At 42.4% G+C, this 13,331-nt stretch overlaps 1 long non-coding RNA gene across 1 annotated transcript; it reads right to left on the reverse strand.

Moving 5' to 3' along the window:
• Positions 1–8,337: 8,337 nt before the first annotated feature.
• On the reverse strand, positions 8,338–13,297 carry LOC131384417 (uncharacterized). Its single transcript, XR_009215246.1, has 2 exons — positions 12,884–13,297; positions 8,338–8,866 (listed from the first exon to the last, which is right to left on the reverse strand). It is a non-coding gene; the product is annotated as an uncharacterized LOC131384417 (long non-coding RNA).
• Between the last annotated feature and the right edge of the window lie 34 nt (positions 13,298–13,331).

Here is a 13,331-nt window from a genome sequence, read left to right on the forward strand (position 1 = left end):
AATGAGCGTCAGAAGCTATAACACTTGTGTGCTTAAATAATGCCAATTTTGGAGTAAGATTTTGTCATGGTAGAATCTGCTGTGGAAGCATGAACTGAGCTTCCCACCTTCCCCATCCAACAATGAATTAATCCAGTGAGACACTACCTTTTCTCCATCAATCTGTATCTTTGATCCTGAATATGAGGACAATGGTAAAATTGCACAATGTGAGTTACAATTGTGCAATTGTGCAATTTGTGCTCCTTGGATGATGTTTTTCAACTTTAGTTTTTTTTTTTTTTTTTTGTAGAGTTTCAGAGAGAAAGAGGCGTTTCTAGGTTTGGATTGAATCAGATGGATTTTCCATTTAGAAAGCAAAAGGTAAGAAAAAAATAGAAACAATACCTTTGTGCCAAGAGAAAAGCAAATGGGAAAGTTAGATACAGAATTGTTATCAATATGTCTTCTTTTTCAGTACAAAATACCTTGAAAACTTAGTTAATCTTGTACATTCAACAGAGTATGTTCTGAAATGTTCTATTCACATGTTTCAGGAAGAGTAACCTTTCTCTTTCTATTCTGTAGAAAATCAAGACTGCAGCATTGTGTTTAAAATGATTAACGCAGCCGGGGGCGGTGGCTCATACCTGTAATCCCAGCACTTTGGGAGGCTGAATGGGCGGATCACGAGGTCAAGAGATCGAGACTATCCTGGCCAACATGGTGAAACCCCGTTTCTACTAAAAATACAAAAATTAGCTGGGCATGGTGGCATGCACCTGTAGTCCCAGCTAACCGGGAGGCTGAGGCAAGAGAATCACTTGAACCCAGGAGGTAGAGGTTGCAGTGAGCTGAGATCGTGTCACTGCACTCCATTCTGGCAACAGAGCGAGACTCTGTCTCAAAAAAAAAAAAAAAAAAAAGATTAAGCCATCAACACAATTTTATTTTATTTGCATAGCCTTCAAATAGGAAAGTCTAGGTTCATAATTAGATACCTTTTCCTGTCTGGCAAGAGACCTTGTACAGTTTATATACTGGTGAACTAAATCATACAAAACCTGAGAAGCCATGGTCAGAGATGATTGCACACACACACACACACACATACACACACACACACAGAGTTGTTGTTGTTGTTGTTGTTTTGAGATACAGTCTTGCTCTGTTTCCCTGGCTGGAGTGCAATGGGGTGACTTTGGCTCACTGCAACCCCAACCTCCTGGCTCAAATGATCCTCCCACCTCAGCCTCCGAGTAGCTGAGGTTACAGGTACGTGCCACCACCACACCCAGCTAATTTTTTTGTATTTTTTGTATAGATGGGTTTTCTTCGTGTTGCTCAGGCTGGTCTTGAATTTCTGGGCTCAAGTGATCCACCATTGAGTGCTGGCCATGTATGCAGTAGCATCAGTACTTGTAGTAGTAGCAGCAACAGTGATCCTAATAGGGGTATGGGTGGCATCGCTAAGTTTCTTGGTAAATGCAGCCACAGAAAACATACCAGAGTATAGAGGAGCAGATGCTGGGTACCCAAGACAACCTTGTAATAGGATACAAAGCTTTACTGGCAGCTGGAGGCCTCATGGAGCAGACGGGGGCAGTTAGAAGCATGCTTTTTTTTTTTTTTTTTTTGAGACGGAGTCTCGCTCAGTCGTCCAGCCTGGAATACAGTGGCGCCATATTGGCTCACGGCAACCTCCGCCTCCCAGATTCAAACGGTTCTCCAGACTCAGCCTCCCAAGTAACTGGGATTACAGGCTCATGCCTGATTACTCATCAGATTAAGTCTTTCCATTTATCTTAACTGGTTTGATTTCCTTTTCTGAGAATGTCCATTCAAGACCATTACTATTTAAAATGACTTTTGTTTTGTTTTGTTTTAAAGAGTCTTGCTCTGTCATCCAGGCTGGAGTGCAGTGGCGTGATCTTGGCTTACTGCAACCTCTGCCTCCCAGGTTCAAGTGATTCTCCTGCCTCACCCTCCCTACTAGCTGGGATTACAGGTGCCCGCCACCATGCCCAGTTAATTTTTGTATTTTCAGTAGAGATGGGGTTTCACTATGTTGGCCAGGCTGGTTTGGAACTCCTGACCTGAAGTGATCTGCCTGCTTCGGCCTCCCAAAGTGCTGTGATTACAGGCCTAGGTCACTGCGCCTGGCCTAAAATGATTTTAATTATACCTTTTAATTTTTAAAATAATGTATATAAATATTTATGTAAAATATACTAATTCTTCATCAAATTTACTATAGCTACTCCCAAATTTGTCATTTTTTCTTGAATATTATGAGTTTTAATGCATACCCTTAAATTTCATATAATCAACTTCATGAAAAATTTCCATAATTTCTTTTTTTTTTTTTTTGAGCCATTGTCTCGCTCTGTTGCCCAGGCTGGAGTGCAGTGGCACGATCTCGGCTCACTGCAACCTCCGCCTCCCGGGTTCAAGTGATTCTCTTGCCTCAGCCTCTGGAGGAGTAGCTGGGATTACAGGTGCTCGCCGCCACACCTGGCTAATTTTTTCTATTTTTAGTAGAGACAGGGTTTCACCGTGTTGCCCAGGCTGGTGTCAAACTCCTGAGCTCAGGCGATCCACCTGCCTTGGCCTCCCAAAGCGCTGGGATTACAGGTGTGAGCCACCGCACCCGGCTCATTTCTTAATTTAAAAAGACTTCTCTGCATCAACAATTTTGTTGAGTATTCACATCTCACATCTTTATTCTTCCAGTTTGTGCTTCATTTTGTTTTGGTGGGACACAGTGGTGCGAAGCTGGAACTCTGAGCCAGGCAGACCTGCCTGGAGATTATGCTAATTAGCAGATGGATATCTCCTTGAGCTTCCTATGTAAAACCTTGTCACAGAGAATATTTCTGAAATGCCTGTTTTCCCAACTTCACAGATTATTTAGAAAAAAAGTGAATAGGTGTACACTGGAGATCTTCATCTGCAAATGTTTTTCCTTCCTGACAGAACCAACTGCCAGGTTTTAAAAAGTATGTTTAGCTTGCTCAAAAGTCCCCTTTGAGGATCACGTGAGCCCAGGGGTTTGAGACCAGCCTGGGCAAGATAATGAGACCCTAGCTCTGCAAAACCATACAAAAATTAGCCAGAGATGATGACATGAGCCCGTAGTCCCAGCTACTCAGGAGGCTGAGGTGGGACGGTTGCTTGAGCCTGGGAGGTTGAGGCTGCAGTAAGCCATGATCCTGCCTCTGCACTTCAGCCTGGGCAATAGAGGGAGACCCTGTCTCAAAAAAAAAAAAAAAAAATCCCTTTCACCTCCATCCTTATAGGAAGTATGCCAGAGGAATGGGTATTGGAGCTTTTTTTAGTTTTCCCCCGTTGGTCTACGCAACCAATCATACAGATTTATTTTCCCTTCTTGGGTTCTTGGTTTTAAAAAGGTGCTTCATTGATGAATTCTGAGGAAAGCTAGGGAAAATTTAAACCATTATAAACTGGGGAATTTAGCTTTTAGACATCTCCAACAGGCTGTGCAGGAGTGGGTAGCATCCTCTGGTCAACAATTTTGGAACCAGTATGGTCTCTGATGGGTGCATTAGAACCAGTTGGGGAGATACAGATCCAGGGTGAATCCTCTCCAAAATCTCTGCTCAGCATCTTTCTGTGGCTCTCTGATGGTCAGCAAGTAAACGGCTGCTTTGTATCCCTGATGACCTAGCAGGTCCAGTATTAAACCCACTATGAGTGGTTTGTGTGAGCCGTGTGAGTTTTCTGCTTGCCCCAAATAAGAATGCCAGAGGAATGGGAGAATTGTAAAATGAGTTTCTCCACAAAAGTGACTGAGTGGGCTGAATAGTAAAGGGAAGTGGATGTGGAAAACAAAAAAAGGGAGTGAATACAGGCAGAATCCACCCATCCTCTGACTCCCTGCCATTCTTCAAGTGGACAGATTTTAGGAGAGGTAAGGAAGAAACAGATATTAATTATCTTAATTAATTAATTAATTTTATTTTTAAATTTTTTGTAGAGGCAGGGTTTTGCCATGTTGCCCGGGCTGGTCTCGAACTCCTGGACAGGCTCAAGCGATCCACCCGCCTTGGCCTCCCAAAGTGCCGGGATTACAAGCATATGCCACCACACCTGGCTCAGATATTAACTCTCAACAACAACAAAAATATAGACATACACCAAGAAGGCAGAAGAGAAACTATAATCATACAAGCCTGACAGAATTAAAAATGGGGTTGGCAGTGAAATTGGTGGCATTCCAATGCCATGAACCGTGACTCACACTAGTGGGTTGCTACACTGGCAGTCCACTTGCAGTGAGAAGGACAGATTTGTAAATGTCAACAAAGGAAGTTCAAGGGCAATGCTGGTTTTGAATTAGCTTTTTAAACTGTAATATTATTTTTTAAATGTATATGCATTAAATACATGTGCATTGAAGCATTTCTTTCTCCACTTTGAAAGGAAGGTGTTTTAGTCTGTCCTCATGCTGCTATAAGGACATACCTGAGACTGGGTAATTTATAAAGGAAAGAGGTTTAATTGACTCACAGTTCCACATGGCTGGGAAGGCCACAGGAAACTTACAATCATGGCTGAAGGGGAAGCAAACACATCCTTCTTCACATGGCGACAGGAGAAAGAAGTGCAGAGCAAAGGGGAAAAAGCCCCTTGTAAAACCATCAGATCTTGTGAGAACTCACTCACTATCATTAGAACAGCATGGGGCTAACAGCCCCCATGATTCAATTACCTCCCACCAGGTCCCTCCCACTGGGTCCCGCCCATGACATGTGGGGATTATGGGAACTACAATTCAAGATGAGATTTGGCTGGGGACACAGCCAAACCATATCAGAAGGATTTTAATTTTGAGACTTCCTGTGATGTGCGTGAATTCCCTACAATTTGCAAATGTGCCTATTCATCAAGACTTCTATTTTGGAATAAGTATGGGTACTCTGTCCTTGACAAGTTATCATCAAAGGAAACAATGAAAATTAAGTTTATGGAAGTCACAAGTAATGTTGATACAAGAAAATGTTAATTGTCTTCCATATAAATTTCCAAAGCTGTTTATCAAAACTTAGAATGCTATACAGACCAATCCCAATTACAAGAATCTTAAATATAGTTGTGATCAAGTTGCTAATCATAACCTGTTGCTAACCTACAAGTCCACTGATTCATTGAAGTAATTTAGCTAAAAGTTATCTGTGAAGACATTACTGTTTGCTGTGCTTCTTAGTTCTCCTTTTACATACCTTAAGAAGAAATTCAATGGCTGGGTGTGGTGGCTCACACCTGTAATCCCAGCACTTTGGGATGCTGGGGTGGGAGGATTGCTTGAGGCCAGGAGTTTGAGACCAGCTGGGGCAACATAGCAAGATCCTGTCTCCACAAAAAGAATTTTTTTTTTTTTTTGAGACAGGGTCTCACTGTTACCCAGGCTGGAGTGCAGTGGTACAATCACGTCTCACTGAAGCCTCAACCTCCCAGGCTCAAGCGATCCTCCTGCCTCAGCCTTCTGAGTAGCTAGGACTGCAGGTGCACTCCATTATACCCGGCTAATTTTTGTATTTTTTGTAGAGACAGAGTTTTGCCATGTTTCCTAGGCTGGTCTCAAACTCCCGGGCTCAAGCAATCCACCTAGCTTGGCCTCCCAGTGTTGGGATTCCAAGCACCTGGCCCAAAAATTTTTTTAAAAAAGAAATTCAAGGTGCAGATAGATAATTAAGGAATGGAATGTAGAGGCTACATCTCGAAATCCATCTGTGATCATCTAATCTTGACCTTTGGGCTAAAGAAATATAATCAAAAGCTAGATTTCAGGTAATAGGGATTTTTTTTTTTTTTTTTTTTTTGGCTTAAGATGTTATTACTCAAATAATTATACTGGTCAAAACAACCTCCCCAGAAGATTGTTCTGACTGATTGAACAGGTCCATCTAAGCAATTGGACCAGAGATAGTAAAGAATCCTCAAACCTCAGCGTTTGCCTGGGTCGTAGTATGAAATGAATTAATGAATGATAAGCCCCCTGATTCTTCTATTCAGCCTTGGGAAAGAAAGCCAGAAAGAAGATAGTTTTGCTCTGTGGGAAGATATCGTGGGGAGAACATTATAAATGATATAGCCCTGCAGCTGCAGTTAGAGGTACATCCAGACTAAACCCTGACTTCCCTCAGATTGCAAAGGTGGAGATTCATGTAGTAAGTAGTCCAGGAAGAACCATAAACAGCAAGTTCATCATAAGCCACATTCACTTATACATTCAACAAATGTTTATTAAGTACCTACTGTATACCAGATGCTGAATATATAGTAGTGGACAAAAGATATTCCATTTTATAGTCGGTTATCACCAATAGAGATCAATGCTATTAACTTTTCTGGGTTGAATTTGTGTGTTAATCTTGCTAAACTCTAATTCTAATAGCTTGATTGTTGATTCTGTTAGTTTTTCTAGATGCTCATATTATTTGTAAATATCAGCAGTTTTATCTCTGCCTTTATAATCCTTACACTTTTTTCTTTTCCTCATAATGCAGACAAGAACTTCCAGTATCATATTAAACAGCAACAAGGATATTCCAATGGCTTGTCTTTTTCCTGATCTTAAGGAATAAGTCTAAGCTTATTTCTTAAGCTATAAGTCTAACTTTGCTGTAGATTTTTTGTATATAAACTTTTCAAGGTAAGAAAAATGTTCAGAATTACTACTTTGTAATTTAAAAAATCATAGTCGTTAAACATTATAAAACATTTTTTCTGTATCACTTGTGGGAACATGTGGTTTTTTCTTTTAATTTATTAATTATGAATCCATTGATAAATTTTCTGATTGTAAAACATCTTTACATTCCTGCAACGATTCTTACTAGATCAAGATGTAGGACTTTTTAAAGACATTGTTGTTGGATTCAAATAGCTGTTATTTTCTTGTATTGCCCTTATCTGATTTTGGAATCAATATGACAATAGCCAATAATAAAATGAATGGGTTGATTTTGAAAATCTTCTGTTTTCTATAGCAACTTGTTTTGTTTTGTTTTGTTTTCAGGAGAGACAGTCCCGAATGGCTTTTAAGTTTCTTTAATATTAATACAAGCACGAATTTTGATATTTTGTATTTTTTAGGAACTTTTGCATTTCATCCAAATTTTCCAATTTCCTGTCCATATGATGACTATGTCAATATTTTATTTCAGATTCTGGTTCATAGGGTTTCCTATAGTGAGAGAGATGAGGTGAGATCTGGTTCAGGCAGCACTTTTCAAGCATGGTGTTCATTTTTTTGAGTAGGATAATTCTATCAAGGATGTGTCCTTCCATGATTAGTCTGACATCTGATCTTGGCCTGGACGAGGCCTTTTGTGATTCTTCCTGGCTCCCCTGTAGTCTGCCTTATCTTCCTTCAGGTTGGGCATGCTCCTTTATGGTGCTGGCCATGGTTAGCTACTAAAAAGGAGAAAAGAGAACCTTAAGGAGTATGGAGCAAAAGATGCAGTAACTGCATGCTTAGTAGATACAGGATTTCCATTTGGAGTGATGAAAATTTCTGGAACTAGACGGTGGTGGTGGTTGTACAACACTGTGAATGTACTTAATGCTACTGAATTGTATGCTTTAAAATAGTTAAAATGGCAAATGTGATGTTATACTAATTCACAATATATAATTTTTTAAAAAATAAATAATGAGGCTGGGCGCGGTGGCTCACACCTGTAATCCTAGTACTTTTGGGAGGCCGAGACGGGCGGATCACCTGAGGTCAGGAGTTTGAGACCAGCCGGGCCAACACGGTGAAACCCCGTCTCTACTAAAAATATAAAAATTAGCCAGGCGTGGTGGCAGACGCCTGTAATCCCAGTAACTCGGCAGGCTGAGGCAGGAGAATTGCTTGAACCGGGAGGCGGAGGTTGTAGTGAGCCAAGATCATTGCACTCCAGCCTGGGTGACGAGAGCAAAACATCGTCTCGAAAAAAATAAAGAAAGAATGCAGAGAGCAGCTAATTACTCCTAAAGTGGAGGGAAAAGGAAACAAATATAGAACTTAGAAACTCAGAGAAAGCTCTTCCCTGATCTGAGATTTTTAAAAATTGTGATAAAATACACGTAACATAGAATATACTGTTTTAACCATTTTAAAATGTACATTTTAAAGGATATCCAGTACCTGTCAAGCATGCATTTACTACTTCTTTTGCTCTGAGAGGAGAGCGTGGTTGCCCTAGGAGCATGCTGCCTGCTTTTGTGGGGAAGAAACTGGCCTCTGTTGAGAGCTAACAGCTGCCACCAACCTGGTGACAAAGTAACTGACTCAAGCTGCATTAGTGTCCTACGGCTGTTGTAACAAACAAAGTACCACACACTAGGTGGCTTAAAGCAACTAGAAATTTATTTTCTCACAGTTCTGGGGGTGGGAAGTCTGAAATCAAGGTATTAGCAGGGTTGGATCCTTCTGGGGCCTCTGAGGGAGGAGGGGTTCCATGGCTTTCCCCAGGCTCCTGGTGGTTGCCAGCAATCCTTGGCATTCTCCAGTTTGTGGTAGCATAACCCCAGCCTCTGCCTCTGCCTTCTGTGGTCATCTTCTCTTGTGCCTCTGTTTTCTCTTCTTTTAATGACATGAGGCCAGGCGCTGGCTCACGCCTGTAAACCCAGCACTTTGGGAGTCCAAGGCAGGCGAATCACCTGAGGTCAGGAGTTTGAGATCAGCCTGGCCAACATGGTAAAACCCCGTCTCCACTGAAAATACAAACATTAGCCGGCGTGGTGGTGCATGCCTGTAATCCCAGTTAGTTAGGAGGCTGAGGCAGAAGGATCACTTGAACCCAAGAGGCGGAGCTTGCACTGAAAAGAGATTGCACCACTGTACTCCGGCCTGGGCAACACAGCAAGACTTGGTCTAAAAAAAAAAAAAAAAGACACGGTCATTGGATTAGGGTCCACCCTAAGCCAGAGTGACTTCACTAATTACCTTTACAAAGACCCTATTTCCAAATAAGGTCACATTCACAGGCACCAGGATTTAGGACTTGAACATATATTTTTGGGGGGACATAATTCAACCCACAACAAGAGCCATCCCCAATGTGGCAGCAAATAAACTGGTGCTGAACAGGGAAACCTGCACATTGATCTGTTTGTTTTGAGAAGAAAATATCCTTCTTTTTCCAGGTTTGTAGTGTCCTTCAAGCACCCTCTACTGGCAGAGTTTAACATCCAGCCAGCTGGCAAAGGGGAATGGACTTTGCATCGTTCCCTGGGGCAAGGAAGGGTGGGTTCAAAGCTCAGAGGCAATAAATTAATAACTGCCACATCAGGGGACCAAAGTTCTTTCTGCTTTGCAGTGAGCTTCAGCTAGCCTCATTGGATCTTCTTAATTTTATTTTATTGTGGTCACAACGCTTAACATGAGATCTACCCTCCGAACACATTTATTCTTTTTCTTTCCTATGGCTGAAATAGAACTTGTTGCTGTTGTTGCTGTTGTTGTTTGAGACAGCGTCTTGGTCTGTCGCCGAGGCTGGAGTTCCCTGGTGCAAACTCGCTTCACTGCAATCTGCACCTCTCGGGTTCAAGTGATTCTCCCACCTCAGCCTCGCGGGTAGCTGGGATTACAGGCGCCCCACCACCACGCCCAGCTAATTTTTGTATTTTTAGTGGAGACGGGGGTTTCGCCATGTTGGCCAGGCTGGTCTCGAACTCCTGATCTCAAGTGATCTGCCTGCCTCGGCCTCCCCAAGTGCTGGGAGTTGTTTTGAGACCAGGTCTCACTATGTCACCCAAGCTGGCGTGCAGTGGCCTAATCATATCTCTGCAGCTTCAAACTCCCAGGATTAAGCAATCCTCCCACCTTGGCCTCCCAAGCAGTTGGGACTACAGGTGCAAGCCAGTGCACCCAGTAAATTTTAAAATTTCTTGTAGAGGCCGGACGCGGTAGCTCATGCCTGTAATCCCAGCAGGCACATCCATTCAAACCATAGCACTCAGGGGTTTGAACTCTAATCTGAGGGGAAAGGTGAGTAAAAGTTACATGGCCAAATTTGCAACGTGGGAAATTTCCTCTATCTGAAGGCAGTGTGGGAACTTCTTCAATTTGGGAAGAAGAGCCCTGAACAAGTAGCAGTGAGCATCTATAAGAGGAGCTTGCGAGGAGGAAATGGACTGGGTAACCTGTGTATCTGAAAGGCCTCACGGGAGGCAAGGGTCAATGAGAATCCTCAAAGGTTTCAAATATGGAAACAACATGATCCAATGTGGAGATGGTTGGCATCTGCAACACAACATGTTTTAAACAAATGCACCATCCTACTCCGTAAGTCTACTTTACTTATGTGTTCCCTGTTTCCGGAGTGGTACCTGGTTGCCCAAACTGGAAACCTGGGCATTATCATGACTCACTCATCTCCTTCACTCTTCCAGAGCCAACGACTAAATACCGTCCATTTTGCCTCATAAATATATTTTAACTTTTTTCTATTTCTTTTCCTTTCCCAGAGCCACTACCTAGAAATAGGCCTGTAACATGTCTTACTTGGACTTTTTTTTTTTTTTTTTGAGACAGAGTCTTGCTCTGTCACCCAGGCTGGAGTGCAATGGTGTGATCTTGGCTCACTGGAACCTCTGCCTCCTAGGTTCAAGCAATTCTCCCGGCCTCAGCCTCCTGAGTAGCTGGGATTACAGGAGCCTGCCATCATGCCTGGCTAATTTTTGTATTTTTAGTAGAGACGAGGTTTCACAATGTTGGCCAGACTGGTCTTGAACTCCTAACCTCAGGTGATCCACCCACTTCGGCCTCCCAAAGTGCTGGGATTACAGGCTACTTGGACTCTTATAACTGTCTCCTAATGGTCTTCCTGATACATCCCAATTCATTTTCCCAGGCAGAGTAATGGTTCTGAAATGTCAATCCGAAGGTGTCACTTTTTGCTCAAAGACCCCATATTGGCCCTTCCATTGCTCTTAAGATAAGGAACAACTGCTTCGACATGGGATAAAATGACCCTTCGCAACTTGGCTTTCTCCAGTTTCATCTCCTGCACTCCTTACCTCTACTCCTAGTCATATAGCTGTCTTTCATTTTTTGAAAAGTTTTATTATTATTTTTTTCTTGCTCATGGCTCGTTTCTCTTCCTGGTACTTATTTCACACTCCCTTGTCCCCAAACTCCTCTCTAACTCACATCCTTCAAGCCATTCTCTATTTGTCCTCCAAAGTCAGTTTAGCTGTCAACTCCTACTGGAATTGATGCTCGTAATTGACCCCGATCCTAATAATGTCAGGTTAGGAGACCCTCCCATGTGTTTCCATTAATTTTATCTCTCATTATATATATATACACATATATATAATGCATATATAAGCATATATAAACATATATAATGAGATACAAATGTAAATAAGCATATATGATACACAAAATGTTATCTTATTATATATAATTTTTGTATCTCATTACATATATATGTATCTCTATCATTATGTATATAACTGTTTATGTTACTATATAGTCCCATGCAATATTTGGTGGGCTGAGGTGAAAAATAGACACATATATATTATATATGTAATGACAGAGACATATATATGTAATGAGATTATATATAATATATGTAATGAGATATATATGTAATGAGAGAGATACATATATTCAATGAGAAATACAAAATTATAATGTATATGCATTATGTATTATAAGTATATAATGCTATATATCAGTATTCTATTTCACTTTATTAAAGGAGTTGATTATATCTGAAAGCTTATTTATTTGTTACTGACTGTCATCCTCCATCAGAATATATGCTCTCTGAAGTTGAGCTTCTTGTTTACTTTGCTCACCACTGTATCCCCAGTGCCTAAGTAACAGTGCCCGGCTCAGAGTAGAGACTCAATAAACATTTACCAGATGAATGATAGAAACAGATTTTTTGAGGCAAAGTTTTTCATGTTGCCATACAGTCCCATGCAATATTTTGGACAAACTCATACTAAAAAATTATTATCTGAAATTCAAATGTAGGCCGGGCACAGTGGCTCACGCCCGTAATCCTAGCATTTTGGAAGGATCGCTTGATCTCAGGATTTGGGGACCAGCCTGGGCAACAAAACGATACCCTGTCTCTATAAAAAAAAAAATAATAAAAATTAGCCAGGCATGGTGGTGGGTGCCTGTGGTCCCAGCTACTTGGGAGGCTGAGGTGGGAGAATCACTTGAGCCCGCAAAGTTGAGGCTGCAGTGAGACATGATCGCGCCACTGCACTCCAGCCTAGGCGACAAAGCGAGACCCTGTGTCAAAAGAAAACAAAGACAAAAGCAACAAATGTAACTGAGCATCCTGTATTTTTTTCTGGCAACCCTACCCCCGGCAGACATTTGGCAATATCTAGAGTTTTTTTTTTTTTGACTTCATAATGAAATATTCAATCACATAATGCAGAGTCTGAGAAGAGATACAAAAATGAAATGTAGAAGTTTGATTTGTTTTAAAAAAAAAAATCAGAATCAGATACAGAGGGCTCCGCAGCGAGGCCACAGGTGAGGCAAACCCCTTCCGGCGTAAAGTTCTCCCGGCAGAGTTAGACTCTAGAACTGCACTAAGCAGAGCGAGCTCAGCTTCCCAGGCGCTCGGCTGCCTGGAGTGGGCTGAGATGAGAAATAGACACAGCCCAGCAGGTTGTCCCGGGAACGCATAGCCCAAGGTGGACGCACAGACCCGCGTACAGAGATTTTTGATTGTCAGGACCGGGGGTGGTGGCACTACCGGCATTTAGTGTGGAGAGACCAGGGATGCTGCTAAACATCTTACAATGCAAAGGGCAGCCCCTCCAAGGCAAAGAATTATCTGGTCTAAAATGTCAATAGTTTGGAGGCTGAGAAAAACTGAACTAGATGGCTATGAACTTTCAGGGTCCCTACCTAGTACACAGGCAGCGCCTAGAATTGCTAAGTTCATCTTCCGTTTGGAAAGGCAGCATGGGGTTAGTGAGAGGAAGGCGTCCGGTGCTGGCGGCTGGCTTTGAAGGCCTATGTGCAGATCTTCTTGACGCTGATATAGGGATGCGAGAGAGCCAGGTAGGTTACCTATTGCAGCAGGTCAAGTGATGATGTCCAAAAGGATGCGTGTGCCGGGCACTGTGGAAGGTAAAGCGCTCCGCACACCCCGCCTAAGTGCGCCCAGGACAGAGCCATCCCCTGGGTCCTACCAAACACAAATCCTCCAGCTGCTGGGACCGGGAAGGTGTTCAGTGACACGCCGAAAGCAGCCTAGTGGCTGAGGCATCCTTCTCCCTACCAACGGGTTGCGAAGGAAGTAGTTGCTGTAGCCGCGCCCTGTGCGCCTGCGCGGAGGCGCCGGCTGCTGACG

Source organism: Hylobates moloch, unplaced genomic scaffold (genome assembly GCF_009828535.3).
Source record: "Hylobates moloch isolate HMO894 unplaced genomic scaffold, HMol_V3 SCAFFOLD_10, whole genome shotgun sequence".
NCBI classification, from domain to species: domain Eukaryota; kingdom Metazoa; phylum Chordata; class Mammalia; order Primates; family Hylobatidae; genus Hylobates; species Hylobates moloch.